Genomic DNA, 22,741 nt, shown 5'->3' with positions numbered 1-22,741 from the left:
AGCAGAACATAGCGAAAGAAAGAACATCGTCTTAACCCCCGTCGTTACCTGATTACCATCTCATTATTCCCTAATTACCATTTGGAAGGTACTTCGAAATCCTCCTTCTGTAATCACAATGCAATGCAAAAGATCGAAATAAAAGGAAATCACGTGATTTCAACAAGCCCTATCGGTCAATTATCATATAATTAGTTATCAAGCCCTGTTGCCACCCCATTGCCTAATCACCATATTCCATACCTTCCAACGAATCTTCTAATTATATCTTCCTTCGTTAATTACGTGCAACGAAAAGACATTAAAACGAAAGGAAGAAAAAAGGCAATAAAAAAAGAGACGACGAAAAAAGGTTTGCTCGAAATTCGAATGGCCGCCGGATACGATAATCGAATGGTGGATACCGTATTCGCGGCACGTCCCGGTCGATTTTTTTCGGGGCTTCGCCCAGACAAAAGCCCGAGCAAGAATATAAAAAAGATTCCCCCTTTCGCGCCTTCTCCACCGAGCCTCCGGCACTCCCAATAATTCCCAAACCCTTCTTCTCTCGTCGCTCGTTTTTATCTTCCCCGGGGTGTGATTTGGCGCCTTGCCCGACTCGATACCGATGCCTTGGCCATTTCGAGGGCAACGACGAAATAAGAGAACCCGTGGACCCGGACGAAAAACGTTACGAACGTGGCTGCTGGACCGCAGCTTTCTTCCACCCTACCTTTTTCTTTCACCTTCCTCATTCCCTCTCTTACCCTCTTTCTATTTCTTCCTTTCACTTTCGTTTGCTTCTTCCTTTCACTTTCTTCGTTCATCTCTCGAGGCGGTCCGCAGGGATTCGTCCTAGAAACGCGCGACGATTTCGTTCGCACGGCTGCAATATTTGCGAGGCTAGAGCTGTCCCTTTCATTTTTAATCCGGCCACCGTGTAATTACTTTTCGGCAAAATGGATGACGTTATTTTCGTCCTCTTCTTCCAGCATGCTGTTTCTTCTCTTTGCGGTCTATCGCCAGGTGGAAGAAAGAGAAGGAGGATATTGGTTGTTTTATAAATTTGAAGCCATTGGAAGCGATTAAACTTCTTTCAAGTTACGTTCAATTCTTCTCTACTCTTTTATCACGCTTCTTTGTGCAAGATAATGTATCTTTCGCAGTTAAAGAAAAGATATTGTGATCGTTGGATTTGATAACTTCGAAAACGCCAATTTTTCGCTTTTTAGTTTAACTTTTAGTCTTTTTGTATTTTAACAGCGTTCTATTTGTCATATTTGGATGGATTAGCGGGCAAGAGGATGCTCGGATTTTTAAATTACGGAAACGTGAGAAATAGTGGAAAGTTATTGAATTTTTGTTTCGCTTCTGTCTTTATTTCATGATATTTCGTTGTATTGCCTCGTATCTTGAAAAATATTTACGCGTAGGGAGCTATAGTAGAAGATATCAAAGGATTTGCAATTTGAAAACGTTGAAAGCAATCGAAATTTTCGAATTTTTGTTTTGTTCCTATTTCATTTCTTTGTGTTCTTCGATATGTTTTCGGTTGGAAAATCGTGAAAGAAGATATGGACGCTTTTAAAGTTGAAAATGTTGAAATTTGCAATTGTTTGAAACGAACGTATTTGTAACAGAAATAACCAAATTATAGGAAAAGAATTTTAAGACGAAGTCAGGATATCTAGCAGCAATTTTATCGAAATATTTCATCCTTAAAGAACATAAAATTGACAGATGAAGATTTGCTTTTATTTAAAAAATAGAAAATCAGTTTTCTATCTTTAAATCTAGAGTTGGAATAGTCTTCCTAAAAATGTGAAATATATTCATCGTAAAATTAGATCAAATTTTCTATCTGAAAAATAGTATAACAGACCGTTGACAATAAAAAGGTGGAAAAGTTTCGTTTCTAAAAAAGGAAGGAAAATCGCAAACGGTGGCTGGATTCACGAAGCTTTTACGGTCTCGCAGCCGTATACGCGTGCGTTCGACAGTCATTCAAACTCTCTAATCGCAATCGAGTCACGTGCCAACCATTCGACTAACATTCGCCAAAATTTCCTTCGAATAACGATTGTTGCTGTCAGTTACATCCCACGAAGGCGAGGCCGAGGGAATCGAAATGCCCGCATTAATAACTAGTTATCACAATGGACTTTACGAAACTCTATTCTAATGGAGTAAACGTTCCTCCTAATTATCCTGAAAACGACGAATTATTGATTTTCCGGAGAAATTCATTGTCGTAGCGTTTTAGCTCCGCGATGTATTATTCGCGAATTAATTAACCTTCAAATAGAAAAACGATCGAAACAGAAAGTTCATTATATTCGTTACGGGTGTTATTTTTAATAACAGAGAATAATAGAAATTGCGATACAAGCATTTAAACAATCACATTTAATACTACGGTTATTACAATGTAATCCAAACATGAAACACACTACGACCATTTAAATCGTCACATTGAATATCATGATTACTACAATTTAATCCAAACGTGAAATATACTACGAGCGTTTAAACAATTTGATTCAATACTATTATTACTGCAATTTAATCCAAACATTGAAATACGCGGAAATTAATCTGAAATCCATTATGAACACGAAAGTTTGCCAGCTGTGTCTGACGTTAAAGGAACGAGCCAAGTTACACGAACCCTTTCTTTCACCACGTACGCTTTAATGTTTACATTTCTCGCGTGGCAGCTTCGCGTAACACGCAAATTTTCTGGACGTTCACGCTGACTCTCCGACAGATTCGGAGAACGCGCGTGCAGCCGCGTGTTTGGAGTAGCTTCAGGCAGATTCCGTGCGAGTTGGATGCCCGCCATGTGACTCCATTGCAACCGATCTTCCCTGCATAACCGCTAAGAACACCACGAAGAACGCGATGCCGCGTCGCTCCTTTCAGTAAACCAACACGAAAATTTACGTTTCTGCGTCCTTTCGTACGTTTCCAAAGTTGCAAGTTCAAATTAATTGAAGTTTTTCGCGCGCCTACTCTAGTTTCGATACATTTCTATTATTATTTAATTACGTATTGTTGCTGTAACTATAAACTAACGAATGAAAAATCTTCGAACGTAGAAAACGGTGGTTTTATTTACGTCGGTAGCTTTGTGACATTTCAGCCACACCGAAAAATTGAAACACACGAACAACGTATTTCCAAAAAGCAGAACGATCGACCGCGATCCGATTCGGAATCATCCAGGGAATAATTTCGAAAAAAAAAAAAGAATTGCCCGGAGAACTTGCGCGTTTTTTGGCGTAGAGCCAACCGAATAAAAAATATTTAGTCAAGCCTCGAGCAACTTTGCAAATGCTATGCATATTTGCGAAACCGCGTGTAGCTATCAAACGTGTTTCCATTTGACTGATCGAAAATATCTGAAACTCTACATAACATTTATAAGAGGAACAATTCGATAAAAAGCGTGACATTTCGAAAAGCCAGAAAATGGCAAACGGATTTCACATTTGATAGGAATTGCACGATGTTTTGTAAATTCGATCGAACATATTATTGCGGCTTGTAAACGAATCTGCACAGTTTGTAGTGTTTTTTCCCAGGGGTCCTGGGAAGCGTTCCGGTAGAAATTTAATCAGGCGTAGATCTATTTACAAGGGAACTTCATTTTCACCCGAATCAATAGTCACACTTCAACCTCGGTTCCATCGAATTTCCTGTTTCTTTCATTTCTTTAATTATGTTAATAAAAAATATGGTAACGGTTGAATTGAACGTGAATGAATTGAAAATGAATCGAATGATAAAAAGCGTGACGTTTCGCAAAGCCAGAAAGTGGCAAACATATCTCGCATTTGATGCGAATTGCACGATGTTTTGCAAATTCGATCGAACATGTTTTTACGCATTGTAAAGGAATTCTGCACAGTTTTTAGTGTTTTTACCAGGAAAAACGGGTAAGCTTCCCAGAAAAAATTTAATCAGGCATACATCTATTTACAACGGAACTTTATTTACAGCCGAATCAAAAACCACATTTCATTCTCGATTCCATCGAATTTTCTGTTTTTATTCTTGTCTGGTTGGCAAAAGTTATGGCAAGTCGTTCGACGTTTATTGGAAAGGAATAAAGCAAGAACTACGCTATTTCTGTTAGTACGTTCGTGAAACCTGCTCGAACTTATGTAAAATCATGTTGAGACGAGCTTTTTCCAATTATTTTCAAAAATATATTCGTAATGAACGTCGTATAAAAATCATAAAAACATTTTGCAGAAATATTTTATCTTCTGTTAATGCAACATTTACGAAGAAATATCTTAAAAATGTCGTGGATACAACGATATATTTCATCAAAAGGTTTTGCTTTTTCTCAGGAAATATCCGCAAAAATATAGCATTCACAAATATCTAGAAGGACATATTAGATTTGATTATTTGCTACGCAATTATCATTCTATTCAGGAAATCATTTAAAGGAATATTCTTTGTAGAAAGATTCTACTCTATTATCAATAAAAATAAAAGGACGCTATTCAACATATGTCCTAAATAAACGAACGAAGCTTAACAAAACAAGTTCCATCATCCCCTAAAAACAAAAAACGACCTATGTAGAACGAAAAACGGCGCTTTATAGGAAAAAGTTTTATCATTCTCCAAAAATAGACACCAAAGGCATTGTTTAAAAAATCACATGAAAAAGAGGAAGCTTCACGGAAAAAGTTTCGTTTTCTAAGAACAAATACAAAATAGAGCAGAAAAAATTTTCGCGAAACAAAGCTACAATTTTTTAAACGCAAAAAATGAAACTCTACGGGGGGGAAAAACTCCGTCGTTCTCCAAAAGTAAACATAGCTACACCGTTAAAAAAATAGGCTTAAAAAAGAAAGGAACCTCCACAAAAGAAAAATATAAAAAAATAACTTAAATGGGTAAGCAAAACTTCACGGATAAAGATCTCGTGGTGCTGCAAAAAAAAAAATAGAAAAAGGGCCATTCAAGAAATCGTGTAAAAAGAAGGCTTCGTAAGGAGACGTCCACAAAGAATGCTATTTAAATATTGCCTATTTCCGCGTCATCTGCTTGACTCAACGAGATATCCTTTCGACGATCTGTTATCGAGCGTTTAACCTCCTAAAACCTCGGGAAGAATTCCCGAGAAAAGATCCTTTCTCCTTTTCGCGACGATCTTCGAATTTCGTCAAGAATCCTCCGAATCCCTTTATCAAAGGATCTGTTCGGCGAATTCTCGTTGACAGTTCGATCGTAAGAAGATCGATAGACGAAGAAGGAGGCGGATCGTTTGATATCCAGAAGGAAATTTCACAGAACGATCAAAAGATAAGTTGGAGGTATATGGCGGTCGGTATTAGCGTGCAAAGTCGAACGCTTCCGATCGTTTCGCGAAGTCACGCGTGAAACTTTCCGACACGAAATTCCGATCGGAACTCGGACGGTTTGCTGGATATTAAACGGGAACGCGTCGTTGCCCGCAACTTTCCAAGGAATCTGTTCTACGTGGCTCGTACCGGAGTCCGCAACTCGAACGCCTTCCAAGCTTCTCGTTGTTTCCGGTCGACTCTAAACTGTTCTTGGCGGATGGTATAAGTATGTTTACGTACGTTCGTATTACATTATGAGTAGACTATAGATTTTTATGCATTTATGAAAAGTTTAAAAGTAAAATGGATGGTCGATAGATATAGATAGATAGGTGATTGATATATACATAGTAGGAATAAAATATCCAAAATACACTAGTTGTTATTAATATTTGGACGCCACTGTATTCGAGAAACTATAACTCTTAGGTATAACATGTATTTGTATTTGTTGCGAGATTGTATCTTCTTTTGGACTAATAGCATTTTAGTCAGTGTCAATGCACATTATGCTGCCTATTACGTCAGAGAGAGCATTGGTTTCTCTATGGCCAGTTTGCCTGCATCAATCTTATATTTATTAATGTCAATAAATTCTACGAATCTGTAAATTCTTTTTGTTCGCGTGCTAGTTTCAAAAGGAACGTACTTGTATTTTTATTATCCTACAACGACTCTGTACGATTGTATCTTTTCGTCTGTGCGGTAAAGGATTTTTATCGGTAAATCTTGATGCAATAGATAAATGAATATTATAGAGAATAGATTTTTCTTTTTATAAATTACGTCGCAAAATTGATAAAAGATTCAGCTACTAGATTTTTCCAAAAATTATCACCGGAGTACCTCCGTGTGCAAACTCGAACCTCTTCGGAGCAACGGCGTTCTGACACCCAGAGCGATTGCGTATCGCGATTTTTATTCCATTTCCATCGCTTATATCAAAAACGTTCGAGCGTGACACGATGTAGTGTCCTCCAAAGAGCTTCGGAGGACCTTTCAGAAACAATCTGCACATTTTCATCTCGATATTGGAAAAAAGGGAGAAGAGAGAGAAAAACAATAATGAAACGTAGCGCGAGATCTCTTCCATAGAATGTCACGGTGAAAATTCACGGTGAAAGACGACAATTATAAACAATCGAAACCAGCGTCCAACTATGTCTACGCAAGGTATCTTAATAATCATAGTACATCAAGATCGCCATTCAATGTAAAGAAATATATTGAAAATACAAGACAAAACTTTCCCATGGGACGCTTCGTTTTCAAAAAAATTTTGTCCAATATGCGTTTGCCAAGACAATTCTTAACAAAACATGTTCGAAGTCTATTTTCTTAAAAAAGTTTATTCTACAGTTTTTACTTATTTTCCCATATACATACATTTTAACTAACCAAATTCACACGCGCTAAATAAATTTTCAATTGAAATTTTATCGAAAACAAAGCGCTATATGAAAAAATCTTACTTTTTATTTTCCACTTATATTTTCACATAGAATCGTTGCCTGACTGATTATACCATGATTACGTCCTATAAACATTTTCTAATACGCGTCAATTCGCTCGAATTGATATTGTTGAAGGCACGCGAGCTGCGAAACGGGACGATTAATACTCGCTTCGAACGAGTTTCATTCGGGTTCGTGTAAAACGAGTCGCTTGCCGTTCGGTCAGAGCTCTGAACGTTTTCCCGAAACTCTGTTTCAACGATATCCTTATCAGAAGCGACGATCGAGCTGCCGACATTCCTCCGTTAAAAAGCTGCAATTAAACGCGACACGATTCCCACGGGAGCCTTAAATCGGGCGCCCTCGTGGAAATTTGCCTGGGACGTCTCTGTTCAGTCGAGATTTCCCTGGTACGATGACCTAATTCGCCTATGATTATCGATTATTATGGCTGGAAAGTGGGAGGGGACATTGGAGAGGCGATTGGATCTTTATCTTCGAAACGATGTCAGCAATGGAACGAAACAGTTTTCATCTGAATAATACGACGATCGGGGTAACGATACGAGAATTATTGGAATAGGATTTTTATCGCTTATAGCTCGTAGCGAATTAGTGATCGTTCAGTGATACTTCGCCCAGTTCGAATCTTGTTATTGAACTCTATCATTTTAGAGGGAAATAGAGTTTTTATAGTTGGCAGGTATTTTAGATAGAATTTTTTGCGCCATTGTATTTTCTGTAGCAGAGCTCCTTTCGTCTGATCTCCATTTATTCAAATGATATTTCAGTTAACCACTAGCGCGGCAAAGACGAGATATTTTCGTTTCGAATTCGCCAACCCGTGTCCAACACGTTGGTAGGCGGTTTTCGCAGAAATAAAAACAACGTCGACTGAGATTATTTGTCGAGGTACAGTTTCAGATTGCACCTGGTTCCCTGGAGTCATCGATATAGTTGCAATACATTTTTTTTATAGCACAAGCAAATCAAATAATAAATTTTTTATTTTAATAATTTCAACCTGTATCGTAGAATAGAAAGCGACAGCGAATTTAGTGATATTACTTCGACAAGTATCAAAAGAAAACAACTAGATAACGATAGCGATTGCGATGAAATTGTTTTTCCATTACGGAAGCAGTGTAGAATGATGTCTGACGATGAGGAAGAAAGTGGCAATGAGGATTGTGAAATTAATCTTGTATTTAAAGAATAGATATGAAGACACAGAAAGCGAAAGCAAAATATGGCAATATTTACGAATTTCTGGAATAAAAATAAAAATACAAGTAGGACGAATTGTCACAGCCTTACAAATGTTATATAAAATGCTAACAGAAGACTTTTGGAGAATCGTTCTGATTCCAAGATGAAGCTTGCAAATTAAAAAGGTTTGAAGACAATTGGAGGGATGCGAATGTAGATAAGATAAATTCTCCTTTTGCTTTATGAATTTTAACTTCCTAATTGAAAGAATCAAGTGTTTAATAAATTAGTCTGTGTAAAATTCTTTGCGTAAGTTTCTTGCGAGCCTTCTCGTTTCGAGCGACGCTAGTCAAAGTTGCCAGCGCGAGTGATTAATACCTAATTAGACGAACTTTTAAAATACACATAATAATACCTACGATAAAATTACATACATACTGAAATTCCAATCGTAAAGTAATTAATATAGAATACGAAAGAAACGTGCGAACAAACAAATATAAATATGCAGATTATTCTTTCGAATCTGTAATCAAAAACCAATACGACTGAAAGTATAAATGACACGTAGCAAATGACAAATACACGTAACAACATATTGAAATTGTAACCAAAATTTAATAGGATTCGAATTATAGCATTACAAATATACAAGACGATATAGTGAACCTTCAATCGAGAATCAATTACGCGTGACGGTACAAAAGAAACGTATACGACATATATTCTTCTGAAAGCGTAAGCAACAGTAAATACGAGTGAAATGGAAAAAGAAATTACAGACAGAGATAATGTCATTCTGAAATTCCAATTGAAAGGCAATTTACAACGGTATAAAAGAAGCAAACACGGAATCAGTTATCGTTTCACTAAACAAAGGCCGATCGATCATCGGGATCGTGTAATTACATTAAGGAATTACCGTTTGAATTAAAATAACGTGCAGCATTCATTTAATTCGGCCGATCGACGATGATCGATTCGAAACACGTCGCGAGATCGCGTGCACATTTATACCGAGCCGGCTCGACAAATTTTGCATCGACGAAATTTTCCGGATGTGTCCCGTGGCGGAAGTGGCAGCGGCGGCGGCGACCTGGCTCCCTCGAATTTAATTGAATTGTTACCCGATCGCAAAATTGCGGTCGCCCCGTTTCACTAGATCGCTTACAAACTATCCGACGGGACTTGATTTCATTCAATTTTCGATATGGACCGTTGAATCAACGAATTTTTCAAAAACACTCTCATCGCGTGTCATCTCTCGCGGTTCCAAGAATTTGCTAAATGCGGGAAAGTCGTATGAACAAATTGGATAGTCCGGCGAGAAAATTTGCGATTATTTTCCTAGATGTACGTGGGTATACTGAATTTTTTAATTATACATTCATTCTTTAACTTTTCTTATTCTTAAGTCGATATTATCGTTAATGAAGTCAATAATGATTTTCTTCAGTTTGACAGACTTTGATTAGAAAATTTTCCTAGATAAGAGAATCTTAAATTGATTCCCTTTGACAAACTCTATACATACACATAGCTATTCTAGTAAAAAGTAGATTTCTTCCTACATTTACTTTTATTCTACCTGCTTTGTGATATTCGTGCAAATTATTATCAACGTGAGTTTATAAGTTATGGAAATTCAAGTTTTCTTGAAAACGCGACTCGCTCCTAATTGGATTTTAAGATTATTCCATCTGTAATTGAGCAAAATAGCGAATTTATACAATTGCAAGACAACGTATACGTTTGAGGCTCTGTAAGATAATGAAATAGTGTTTGTACCCCAAGCTGATTTTCTCCGTTCTTCGGCATGACGTTTCAGAAATAATTGTAGAACTTGGGATGGAATCATCATTACATATACTTATGCATTTTCTTCACATTATTTAATTAAGAATACAAAGAATATTTAGGTGCATATTAAAGGATATAATCTTCCAGTGTTGCATCTATATGTAACAATATAAACTGCAAAAAGATGCAGAAAAATTCACGATCTATTGATAATAAAAGTAATCAAATTCTACAAACGATACAATAACTTGATCTTCGATCTTCGCAAAACGACGCTTTCAAATTCGAACTAAAGCCTGACGTAAGAAAATCAACAACAGAAATATTGTCATTAGGTGGTTTCACAAAATCCGCAATCACTTAGTTGCCAGCTCAATATAAAACTCCGTATCGTCTCAAGTCGCTCGATAATTAGAAACATGAGTCTCAAAAATGAAGAAGAAATTTGCGCAAACGCCCTCAAATGATCTCATAATGAGGAGAGGACAATCGGTGTTGCACATCGGTGGCCAAAAATTTACGTATATTTCAGGCGCCAAAATCGCAACCGTGAAAGACTAATTGAAACGGTAGTACAATCACGAGTGCGAAAGCCGTGGTGGAAAATCGAAATTCTTTCGGCTTGCGATCGTGCCGGTCGTAGGAAATGCCGCGGGACCGATCGCCTGAACGGAAATCGACGCGTCGCCGTTTATGCATTCCGCGAATTTCGTGTGAACTAACCCCCGGAGAGGCCAGCAGCCAGCGCAGCGGGAGCGTTCGAGCGCGTTTAATTGGAAATTTCGAGCGGCGGGAAAAATTTGACGAGGTAGCTCCGTTCGTTTCGCCCCGTAGATCGATCGCGAATTATTCGCCGATACCGAAACTCCAAGTCAATCCCCTGGCAGGTCAGTTGAAAATTTCCCGAAGCTTGCAAGCTATATCGAAGCCGGAAACCCTATACACGCGTTCAATTAAACTCGAACACCGATTCAAATCGCGATAGGGTAACGCGTAACGCAACAACGTGGTCGTCGTTCGATGGAAAAAAGAAAGAATCGAACAAGTTGTTTCTCGTGTACAGCGAATTGAGATCTTGTATTCTGTTCCGGTTTTCTGTTTTCCGAATTTTCTTTTTTTTTTTTTTATTGCTTTTACTTTTTTCTTCGTTACAGTTTTCTATTTTTCTTTTTAGTCTTTTTTTTCGTGGAAGTTGGACATGGTTTGTTTTAACGATGCCCGTTTGTTTTCCAACGATCGAAATGGCGCGTGAAATTAGTTTAACCCATTAACGCTTTTTCGACTGCACCAGAGTCTGTTCATCGAATTCCTCTTCCTTGATTTTTTTTAACCTTTTGTTTCACAGGAAATTTCGATCAATGCGATGTGGATTTTGCATTGTTTCGATGCTTCGATTGTTTGTTTCTTTTTCGGCTTTGGCGAATAGGAGATTGGTTGGCGAAACGAGGAGAGTATACGGAGAGATTAATTCGCCATCGAATTTTTTACGTTCCGACGTGCTTCCTACGTTTCCCGATTGCTGATGAAAGAATCGCCTGGATTTACGTGAATCCTGATCTTTGAGAGAACATAATTTTCAACAGGGCTCGCGTAGAGTCTTCTTAACAGAAATTTCATTAGAAAATGATATTAATATTTCGCCACCTAAGCAGTTCCCGTTAAATAAAAGAAATATTGTCAGGAAACGAGAAAATTTAGAAATTATTTGAAAAATCATTTCAACAAAAACGAACTTATAGGAATGAGCCTTAGTAACCTTTAGAGAAATTCGACGTTAATTAAACGATGTTGATCACTTTGACTTCTAAAAGACTCAATTGCGAGAGGCAGTCGACGAGTTAACATGCCACGTCGATCAATATGCCGTTTTTCATCTTTCACGCCTATAACGAGTCGTTGGCGATCGAACGAGCAAAAAGAGAGTACGGTGAATACGAAAGCAGGTCCTGGATTTTTTTCTCCATTTTCAATTTCTAATGGACGAACAGCTGCAATGAGGTCTTCCAAGCTTTGTGATACTTCTTTGATGCGACTGATCGAACGAATCGACAGCAATTTTCCCTAACGATTCGATGGCAATGAAGATGATTTTCTCTTTTACGTGGAATTTAATGCTATAATACTTTGATGTCAACTTTTTAAAGGGGATCCCACTCTTCATTATTCTCTCAAATATGCATGAAATTTTAATTTAGAACGAACGTTCGTAATATGATTATAATACTCTTCTATTTGTGTTATTCTACTTGTATTTGTTGCATCCATTGTCAGGAACACAAGAAATCTTGACGATAAAGATATAACGCGCGTAAATACTTCAGAAGAAATATTATAACTCGTGTCCTGTTAATGAAGCTTGAAACAACTAGCTTTTGAAACAGCTCTCAGTTTGAACTTATCAGCTTTTTTTGTAATAACTAAACCAAACATGAATGCACAACTGCCTATTACAATATTCCAGATTTAGTTCAATCGTACATACATCTCAAAGAATTAATGAGAATATTAATCAGAATATTAACACGATAGTTAATACGAAGCTATTTCTACCAAAATCACTGGTCTTTAGAAAATACCTAATAATAGTGTAGTATCGTGGAAAAAATATATATTAGGATATAAACTTTTCCCGGCACTATTTATAATTTGTAATTTATTTACAATAAATTAGTTATACAGATATTAATGAGACAGAAAACGATGATTGTTTAATATGGAACTAAATGTAACAGTTTTACTCTAATTCGATCACTCTCGCAACTGGACAACGCCAACAACTCAATCTTTCAGCTACGCTAGTAACTCACGCAACTCGACAACGCTAACAACTCCACTCCCAACAACGCTAACATCTCTCTCAACTCGACAACGCTAACAACTCCTCTCTTCGACTCCTCGATTAACTCTGATCTCTCGACTCACTCTCACTTCTTGATCAACCGCTCAACGCTTCTCGATCAACAATTCTTTAAATTCAAATCGCCCCGTCCATTTGCGTTATTTTTTCTTCTCTCTAATCCCATCCTGTTAACGCTCCGCAAGAACTAGGTGGCTTTAGTCACATAGGCTTTTTTTCCTATATAAACTAATAACCGAAGGACAGACGGCATTGTTTTGATCAATTTCTAATTAGGTTTTCCGCACGATACTACAATAGAATATTTTTATATTTATTGATTTATTACTTCCTTACAGAAGGAATTCCATGTTATGTAGTACATTTTTGGTATTATTAATCCATCTGCAACCATGATCCTTAAACGAGGATTGGCACGTTTATAAAATTGTAGGAACAGTCACTTTGACTGGTGTGGTATTTCTAGTGTTAGCATCTAACGATCTAGCGATCGATCCGGAATTTTCCTAATAACTGATATCGTCATATTGAATGATACACAGTAAAAATTTAAAAAAACGTGTGACAAGTTGTAGAAAACGAGGAAACTAGTTAATTGAGGTTCGATAAACAGATTGCAGGACCCTTTTACACTTTGACAAGTCATTATGACTGGTATTGGTATAAGTAGCCTTGATACAAAGTTATTTTCAGTTTGAATACATAAAAAACAAAATAAAATTCGTTATATTATTCCTTTAGTTATCGTTGCGAAAGTCATTACATGATTGCGGGGGAAAAATATAACATGAAGTAGGAATTTTAAGATAAAATTATAAAACCAGTCAATTTAACTGGTGTGGTAGTTCTAGTGTTAAACAACAAATGGGAAACTACCTGAACCCCAGAAGGTACTTCTAAAACTAACATCTCCTGAACAATTATCTCGTCTTGCCGACTATCATCTTAAATTTAACCCGTAATCGTGTTCTTAGCCCTAAACACGCCAAAAACCAGCCCACAGGCGTCACCTTAAACCGACGCCAGTCTGAAGCAGCCCTAACGTCTCGCCGAATTACCGCCATCCACGGTATCGCGTCTCGCTCGTTAACGTAACTCGTCAACGGGATAATTTTATCGAGTCACAGCGAGGCGTGGGTAGGCAACGACACGCTGACACACGTCGCGAGACAATATCTCCTAGCAAGTGGAATCCAGAGACGCGGTAGTTCGCGACAGAGTTCAACCACGGTCAAACCGGTGTTCACACAGTAACGTGAGCGTGCATTAACATCACGTACAACATATATACACGGTGGTCCATAATTCGTAGTATAAACGGGGTCAATGAGGTTCTATGGTTCGAAATAAGACGAAAATCAGAAATAACAAAGTTACTTTGGAAGCTTCATTCTCGAGAAAATTCAGATTCGAAATATCGTGTCATTTCATAAGTAACGCGTTTCCTCTGTGAGATAAGTTTCAAATAATCGATGATATCGTTACTATCGAAATTTTATAAAATTCGACTAAAAAACACAACAGAAAAGGACAAAGATTTATAAAAATACGGAAAATTTTGTCATTGATCAATCCCTAACAAGATATTTTTTTTTCTTTTATCTAGTAATTTTTATTTGTAGCAATATCAATAAGTTAATTTTCTTGAAAATGAGGCTTTAAACGAAAAAATTGTATTCTCCATTTTCGATCTACTTTCGCTGTAAAATAACTTCCTATCAATTATCTACTCCTATCTATTTGGAAATTATACAAATCTACGTATACTTGACAAGTTTTCAAACTCGATTTTCTCGAAAATTTTCGGCAAACCTAAAACGCAACTCTGTTATTTTTTATCCTCGTCTCCATCGTATCTCCGTCACTATTTCCTTGCACTATACACTATACATGAATTACGGAGCACCTTGTATAGATATATATACGCGTGTGCGCGCGCGTGTTACACGCGGAAGGGCGTCTGGCGTCTCTCCGCGACAATGCCAGGGATGTATATCAGGCTGCGGCTGTCATCGGCGTATCTAGCTCGGCCAATATCACCGTAGCATTAACCCTGGCAATAGCTAGCTGCCTGATAAAATTATCCTTGCCTCCAACGTGTCTTAATTAACCGGCGATTAATCTCAGTCTTAGGGGCTTCTTCGTGGTGTGGAATTTATTGTAGTTGATACACCGTGGTTGTAAAATCAGCGAGAAACTAAACTTTACACATTTCCAGTACCGAAACGTATAATAAAATGTGCAGCGCTGATCATCTGCTTTTTCACTTTTAATTTCATTAGAATCGGCAACATTCAAATTTTAAAGAAAATAATTTGTAATATGAATAAAACTTGAATCATTGATTCTTAAATTGGTGAGAAATTTAAGGATCAACAGCCGATATTCCATTGATGCAACGTTTCATTTATAATATTTGTTCGATTCGTTTACTTCATTAAATTCTTTTATTTTTGACATTGTGATTGTCAAGGGAAATTTAATATTTTGAATAACTGCGGGGAACGAACACTTTCTCTTTCCTGTTCCCTAAAATAAGAATTATAGGAAATTAACGCGTGAGTCGAACTGTGAATCGAATGTTAGACGATCCAAGGCACTAAAGGCTCCTTTGATGTCTAAAAGAATTCTTCTTTAAGGTCAGACAAGAGAAAGATTTTTCCTTAATCCCTTAAGCGAGAAAAGCGGATCTATCTATCGAAGCAAGTCGATTGTATGGTAGCTCGAGCAAATCCGTCCGCTATCGTTGAATACAAAATGTTTAGGGATTCAATTCAAACATGCGCACTTATGTCCACGTTACACACCTGTTCTCGATATATTGCGCCATACATTCTGCATATAATCCTTATACTGGAAGCCATAATATTTCAGGAAATTTTAGATATAAAATCCGCTGTTTCATCGAGGTCGTAACTATTGTTTGAAATAATAGAGATATTCGAGCCAAGCAGAATTATTGGGTCAACAATAGCCAAAAACTACTTTCAAAGACTAAAGCAAACAAGAAAATGTAAGCTATCAAATAATTAAAATACTGTTGGAGAATACCGAAACAAAGAATTTCCGATATATTACGTACCACAATATCGTAAAATATCACTATCCACCGTGACATAACGAACGACATATGAAAATTCCTTCCCCTCGTAAGAAATTGTAAGAATTCAGCAAGAATTCTTAAAATTCAGCGCAAGAGAATTCTTCGAAATTTTAAACCCACTTTAATTAGAATAAAATCCACCTTGAGAACCATCTAAGCTCCCCGAAACTCTCTCGCCAAATATTTATAACATTCTTCTTCCTTCTTTTTTTTTTTCTCGCTGCATCTCGATGAAAAGTTCACGAAAAGACGTTATCCAATTTTTGCAGGCCGTCTATTGGGGCGCTGGCGCTGGTAAAAATTTCAATTAGCGACGAAATTGCCCTAGGCACCGCTCGCGAACCGGTCCTCGTCTCTGTATCGCGATAAGCACGATGCAATTAGGAAAAAGTTGCTTGGACAAGCCGGGAAGTTGATCTCGTTCGACGCTACACCCCGAGACCAGATTAGGGTGGGACGTTTTCGAAAGAAACACCGACTAATTGGCTTTAGTCGTGGAAGGGTAGATAGGATTTCTTGGTCCCGGAAAATGTTAAGTCATTTACGCGAATTAGCGGACGCTCCCTTCGTATCTTCTTCGTACGACATCTATTAATTGCTGTATGATATAACTTATGATCGAGTTAAAAAAAAAAAAAAAATAAAAGAGCAAATTACTCTTCGTGGCTATAACGATGTACGTTATAATAAATGTAATAACAAGAAACAATTCTGTCGGAGAAAATACAAAAGAATCAATTGGAAGAATATAAAAGAGATATTGAGAATTAACGGAAGAGAAATTGAAAATTATTACTGCATTTGTAGGAAGAATAAAATATTATGAAACATTGAATAAAGAAATCAATCAGAGATTCATTAGATGATTGGTATTGTTTTAGAATTATTAATCGAAGGAATTAAAAAAAGGAACTATCGCTAGCTAATTTCCAGTGAAAAGAACAACGTGACAAAGAACATTAATCGAAGAAATATCGAAGGAGCATTCCATGTCAACAATTTATTATCTAAGGCAATTAGAAGGAGAAATATTTAAGAAATAAAGAACGGTCGCTACCTTCGTAAGAAGAACAAGGTAATAAACATTAATTAGAGAAACCAGGAGATACATTCCACGCTAATTACTCGACACATACACTCTAGGATTACCAAAAAAAAAAAAAATGCCACTTAACACGGTCCCTCCAACCGCGCGTTCTATTTCGCTCGGCGAACAATTCGAATCGAAAACCATCAAACGGCACTTCATCAGAACCCCGCCGATCGTTTAAACGGTAGCGACGAAAAAGCTGGAAACAATACTCGTGATCGTTAATGGCGAAAGTTCATCGTCCCGACCGCTACCCTCTCGAAAATTTGTTAGCCGACTGCAGCGTCGGCCCCGGCTAAATTGTTACGTTATAATCGACTTCCGGCGGCGACGATCCATCGCGTGGTTGGTTAAACGCTCGGAAAACCAACGACCAACGAGCCACGAAAATTATCGTGCCGATCTTGCGCGACAACGTCGGATATGGGGCCATATATTGACCATGGCAAGACGACCTCGATGCGAATTGCACATGTTGTTAACGCGATACATTTAGAATTTAGAGGAACAAAGCAGCTATGGCCGAATCGAATTCGTATTTATACGGCGACCAACCACCCATGAAAATTAAAGATCTTTCTACATGGAACTGACCGGCACAAATGTATGGTTATGGTCTTTGGATTTTTACGTCGAACGAAAAATTGTATGTTGCATGGTACCATTGCGACGATAACTATGGCGACCCAGTTTCATGGGTATAAATATGGATGGAAGAGGAGTAGAGTCGCAGATCTGTATACACGGTGTCTTTGAAGAAAATCATACTCAGTATGAGTATATCATGTTTCCAGTAGCGGTACTCTGTTGTTACGATATATTTTACGTTTTATTTGAATTTTGAAGTATAAAATTGGCAAATGATATTATACATACAAGTATAAAATTTGTAGCAACGATATTTGGTGTGAGATTTTTTAGCTGCAATATTTATATTCGTATTAATTAAAAATAATTGTTTGTATTGCAAGAATTTATACGGTGAAACCTCCGTGTTACAGTAGCCTGTTGTTTTTACGAAATGACGGGATAAGCAAAGTGGAATAAAAAATGTATAAATAATTAAAAATACAAAAAGAAGAGTCTTTAATTATTAATTGCAGCTATCGATATTATTATCCGTTCTTGTAATTAAACAATAGTAAACAGTTTTATCAACATATAAAGCAAGAAATATATAGAAAAATTTCATGCAACCAATGTCGTGAAAGAAATAATTAAAAAACGACGATATTTGGCGTTTATATTGTTATCCATTCTTGCAATTAAATAAATACGAAATATTACCGTTCTTAACAATTTCCTCCATAACGTTCATCACATTAAACTTCTCCATTAATTTCTTGCGTTACATTGATAAAATACCTGTCCACTAAAAAGCGATACAAGAAGTTTATCTTCTTCGTAGAGATCCTGTGTAATACTCGAGCCATGGCGCAATAAGAACGACGACACACCGTTGAAGAGCGATATTAATACTACCCTATAATATTTCATTGTTTTGCCTCAGAGTTCAACACTGAGTAGTATCGTATTGGCTGAGAACCACGAGGCCTATTGGCTCCTTCGAACGACGAGCTGAAACACGCGATAGTACTCGTGTCTTTTGTGCAAAGTGTACATAACGCGTGGATCTACACGATGTTCATGGCACAAGTATTAGCATGCAAGGAGAGATCGCGTAGTAATACGTCTTCGCCGTATTGATCGTCGCATAATTCCGGATATCGCTGGGACGTTGTGATAATATGTGATTATAGGCAAGTTAATGTCGGTGAATCTGTTAATGTAGTGGTACATTGTTTGCTCAATAATGGATTTCACGTTGATTATAGTAACTTGTTTGGCGCATGTCGAGTTCCATGTACTCAGATAATAATATATTGTATAATCTATTAATCATATTCTGGAATTTAAAATGTTTAAGGAATCATTTATAGAAAAACAATCTTTATACTCAACTTTTTATACTTAACTCTTTATACTCGTCAACCAATTCCACACCAAGAAGTATATCTTTGCATTTGATTTTGTAATTAAATATATTTTCCTCATCGCCAACAGAAATGGACTTATCATATTTCTCCTATAGGATCTTCAATAGCTTTTATATTAATATTGAAGCGTTCGAGTTATCATAGAAAGAAAAATACTGTTTTAGTGGATCGTTAGTAAGTTGATATTATTGAGGATGTTAATGTAATGGTATGTTTTGTAGACAGTCTGGTCTCAAATTAAAAGCTCAAGTGGTGACATCCATTAGTGCAGTGACACTCATAATGTATTATATACTACAGAGAAAGAACTGAGTCGAAAATATGAATAGATGACACGATTCTAATTAAGCTTCCGAAAGTTTCTTGAGTTTATATCAATTCATACATCGGCAGGATAATACGTATAAACATTAACCTCTGACCTGTTTATTTATTTATCTGTTAATCTACTTCTTATCAGGGAAATCAAGCGATGCATCAACTGCATAATTAGTATACAACACGCGTATATAAATTATCGATGCAATCCATGAAGGGGACAAAATAAATAAATAAAATTTAACCGGACAATTATAATATAGCATAAATAAACAAACAAGATGAATATGTAACACAAATTCAGGAAAAAATAATATGTAATAAGAAGGAATATATTCATCTCATTAAGGAAAAGTTGACTCTAGTGTCTCTACGATGCACTTGCTAGCAACCAGGTACTTTTCCAGGTTAAGTATCACTCGTCGTTTTACAAGTGCATGGTGTCCAAAGTTGGACCAACTATCTCTTGCCCGAATACTTGACAAGGATAACGTTCATCCAGTGGTCAATCAATAGCTAGTAGTGGTCTGTTTTCATATGTAAATAATGATCTATTATCTCCAAATTTTAACGACTACCTAACCAGCCTAGTCGTTTCTCAAGATACTCATTCTACTCCAATTATCGACTTTTGTAGATACCATCCATTGGTTACCGGCTCTTTTCCAGGAAACTCGAATCTATTCCTACGTCTTCGATTTCTACAGATCTACAGTGATCTACATATAGAGTAGTACCTGATGTGAAGAGTGTTCTCCTAATGATCATTTCTTTTTTCTTTTTTTCTTTTTTTTCAAAATGACGATCTTACTATTGTGAATGTTCCTAGGAGTACAGTTCCCATTTTTAGATTCTATAGAACTGTTTTCATGGACAGTAACCATTTCGAATTTTATAGTGAGAAAGAATATATCACTCTCTTATATCACTAGCTTACCTTCAACAGTGTTTCCCTGGAGTATATTGTGATGGAAAGTTTCCACATTTAAGGAAACAATCTCTTTGCAAGGAGGGATTCTATGAAAAATCTTATCATAACAAGAGAATCCAGGTGTTCTCAGGAGTGAAAAATTCCAAGCATAAGAGAAAGTGCAATGACATAAAAAAGAGAAAAAGAAGACAGCGTAGCAACGACAAAGCAGTGTATGAACACCAAAACAAGAAACAAAACAACAAACGGAAAAAAGACAAGTTACATAAAGGATTTAAGGGTAGAATTAATATTGTAGTATCGGGGAAATTTAGGTATAAATTTTCCTGTAGGTATAAATTTTATAATTTATTTACGATAAATAAACTAAACAGATATTAATTAGACAGAAAACAATGGTTGTTTAACTTGAACTAAACGCAACAATCTTATTTTATTTCAACCACTCTCGCAACTCGACAACGCTAACAACTCAATCTCTCAACAACGCTAGTAACTCTCGCAACTCGATAACGCTAACAACTCAATCTCTCGACAACGCTAGCAACTCTCGCAACTCGACAACGCTAACAACTCTACTGCTCGACTTCTCGACTCACTCTCACTTCTTGATTCACACACTCTGACCTCTCGGTCAACGCTCTTTGAACCCAAATCGTCCCCCTCCTTTAGCGTTCTTTTTTCCTTGACTTAATCTCAACATGCCCATGCTCCGCAAGAACTAGGTGGCTTTAGTCACATAGGCTTTTTTCCTATGTAAACTAACAACTGAAAGACAGACGACACTGTTTTGGTCGATCTCTAATCAGGCTCTTTTTATGGTACTACAATATAATAGAAAAAAACAGTGTAAGAGCGATAAAAAGAGAGCTACAAAAACAGCGCAGAGAAAACAATATTTATATATCAGAAATAAGAAAGTATCATAAAAATATCAGAAAAGAAACGTTATGTTAAAGTATGAAGTAATATGTTTTTCATAAAGGAATATCAACAGAGCTTCAGAGAATTCAAAAAAAGCAATATGATAGAAAGAAGAAAAAAAATAACAGCCAGACAAAGAACAGTTTTCAAGTGTCATGTTTTTAACTACCTCGAGTAGCCCAAGACACTTGGCCAACCCAAAAAAAATGTTTCTGCAATGTAATCAAAAGTAATGAGTAAACTGTAGGCAAAATATGTGTGCGATACACTCCAGCGAATGAAATTAAAAAATTACTATGTACCCAAGGGAAAGAACGAGGAAAGATAAATTCTACGCGCTCGGTCGACTTGTCGTCCCACCGCGGCCGAGAGAGTAAGAATATCGCTGGAATTCCGCCGATGCCCTCGGCGATACACCACCTTGTTAGAGGGAAATTGAGTTTAACTACGAGTGCTCATTCGCTTGCTCCCTTCTTGTCTCATTTGTGCTCACCCTCTTTCTTCTTTTACTCTTTATCGCGCATAAGTCATCGCACGTGTTATATCAGAAACAACTTATATCGATGCTAACAGAACTTAATAACAATTAAACTGTGGATTTTTGTGCAATTATGCAAATAAAATAAAACAAAAAAATATATGGAATATAGATAAATATATAAAATGTCCAAAATGTAGTAAATAAGTCTTTATAATATTTAATAGATAAAACAAATTTTTATTCAAGTCTTATTCTTTTAATTCTGCTCGTGAAAATATGAATTTGGACAAAAATCCGTAGTCTAGTAACAATAATTAATAATAATTAATAATAAACAATATTAATAACAGTATAGACGATTTATTTTCCAAGCTTTTTCTTTCTTATGGTAATCGATTGAAAGACAAATTGTAATAAAAATGTTTCAAATCACTCTACACGATAATAAATATACTATTATTAGGGTAGACATGGAAAAACATATTACGCAAGTATCGCTCTGGTTTTTAATTCTATCACATTTTTGTTGTTTTCTCATCTTTTATTGTATTTAATTATGAGAAGGTTCAAAATATATATGTTTCGAAATTAAATCAGTATTTTAATACGCTGGGTAAAGAAAAATCGAAAAACATTCGTATGGAGGGATATTTTATAAAATTCCACGATACAGGCCAATTATCACTCTAAAAAAACAAAAATCTGTACAATGCCAACATGTAATATGTGGCGGCACTCGACAAGCCAAATACCACCACTCGACACTAACGGTTTCAGGACAGAGATGGAAAGAAAAAAAAACAATATTGTACATAAGCACCGCTCTACAGCAACTTAAATTTAAGTTACAAGTGTAAACCTTAAAAAAAAAGAATGTAATATTGCATGGTTATGTCGTACCATCGCGTATCGGTACTTTCGCCTGAACCACCTCACAACCGAATTCATCGTTTATAATGGAAAATACACACATGTAATACACAAAAACTGGTAAAAATAAACACTATAAAAATAAAAGCAGTGGTTAGCGCCTTAGGTTACAAACGTTCAGAACCTGGATTCGAATCCCGGCGACCGGAGTCCAATTTTTCTTTCACGCACCAAAAAACGGTGGAAAATCAGCAGTACCCCAGCAGTGGCATCTACAGCCCCCTAGCAACAGTTACTCCGGACGAGATCCAGCAACTACAACTATCGCGGACAATATATATCGAACCTCAAATACTACAAAA

General features: G+C 36.6%; 1 protein-coding gene across 6 annotated transcripts in view; it reads left to right on the top strand.

Annotated features, from left to right (window-relative positions):
- The window catches only part of LOC100645804 (prolyl 4-hydroxylase subunit alpha-1), a 375,646-nt gene that overhangs the window by 318,857 nt on the left and 34,048 nt on the right, over positions 1 to 22,741 (top strand). The window lies entirely within an intron of this gene.

This window comes from Bombus terrestris, chromosome 12 (genome assembly GCF_910591885.1).
Source record: "Bombus terrestris chromosome 12, iyBomTerr1.2, whole genome shotgun sequence".
NCBI lineage: Eukaryota > Metazoa > Arthropoda > Insecta > Hymenoptera > Apidae > Bombus > Bombus terrestris.
The sequence above is the reverse complement of the archived record's forward strand: the minus strand, read 5'-3'. Positions and strand labels throughout refer to the sequence as shown.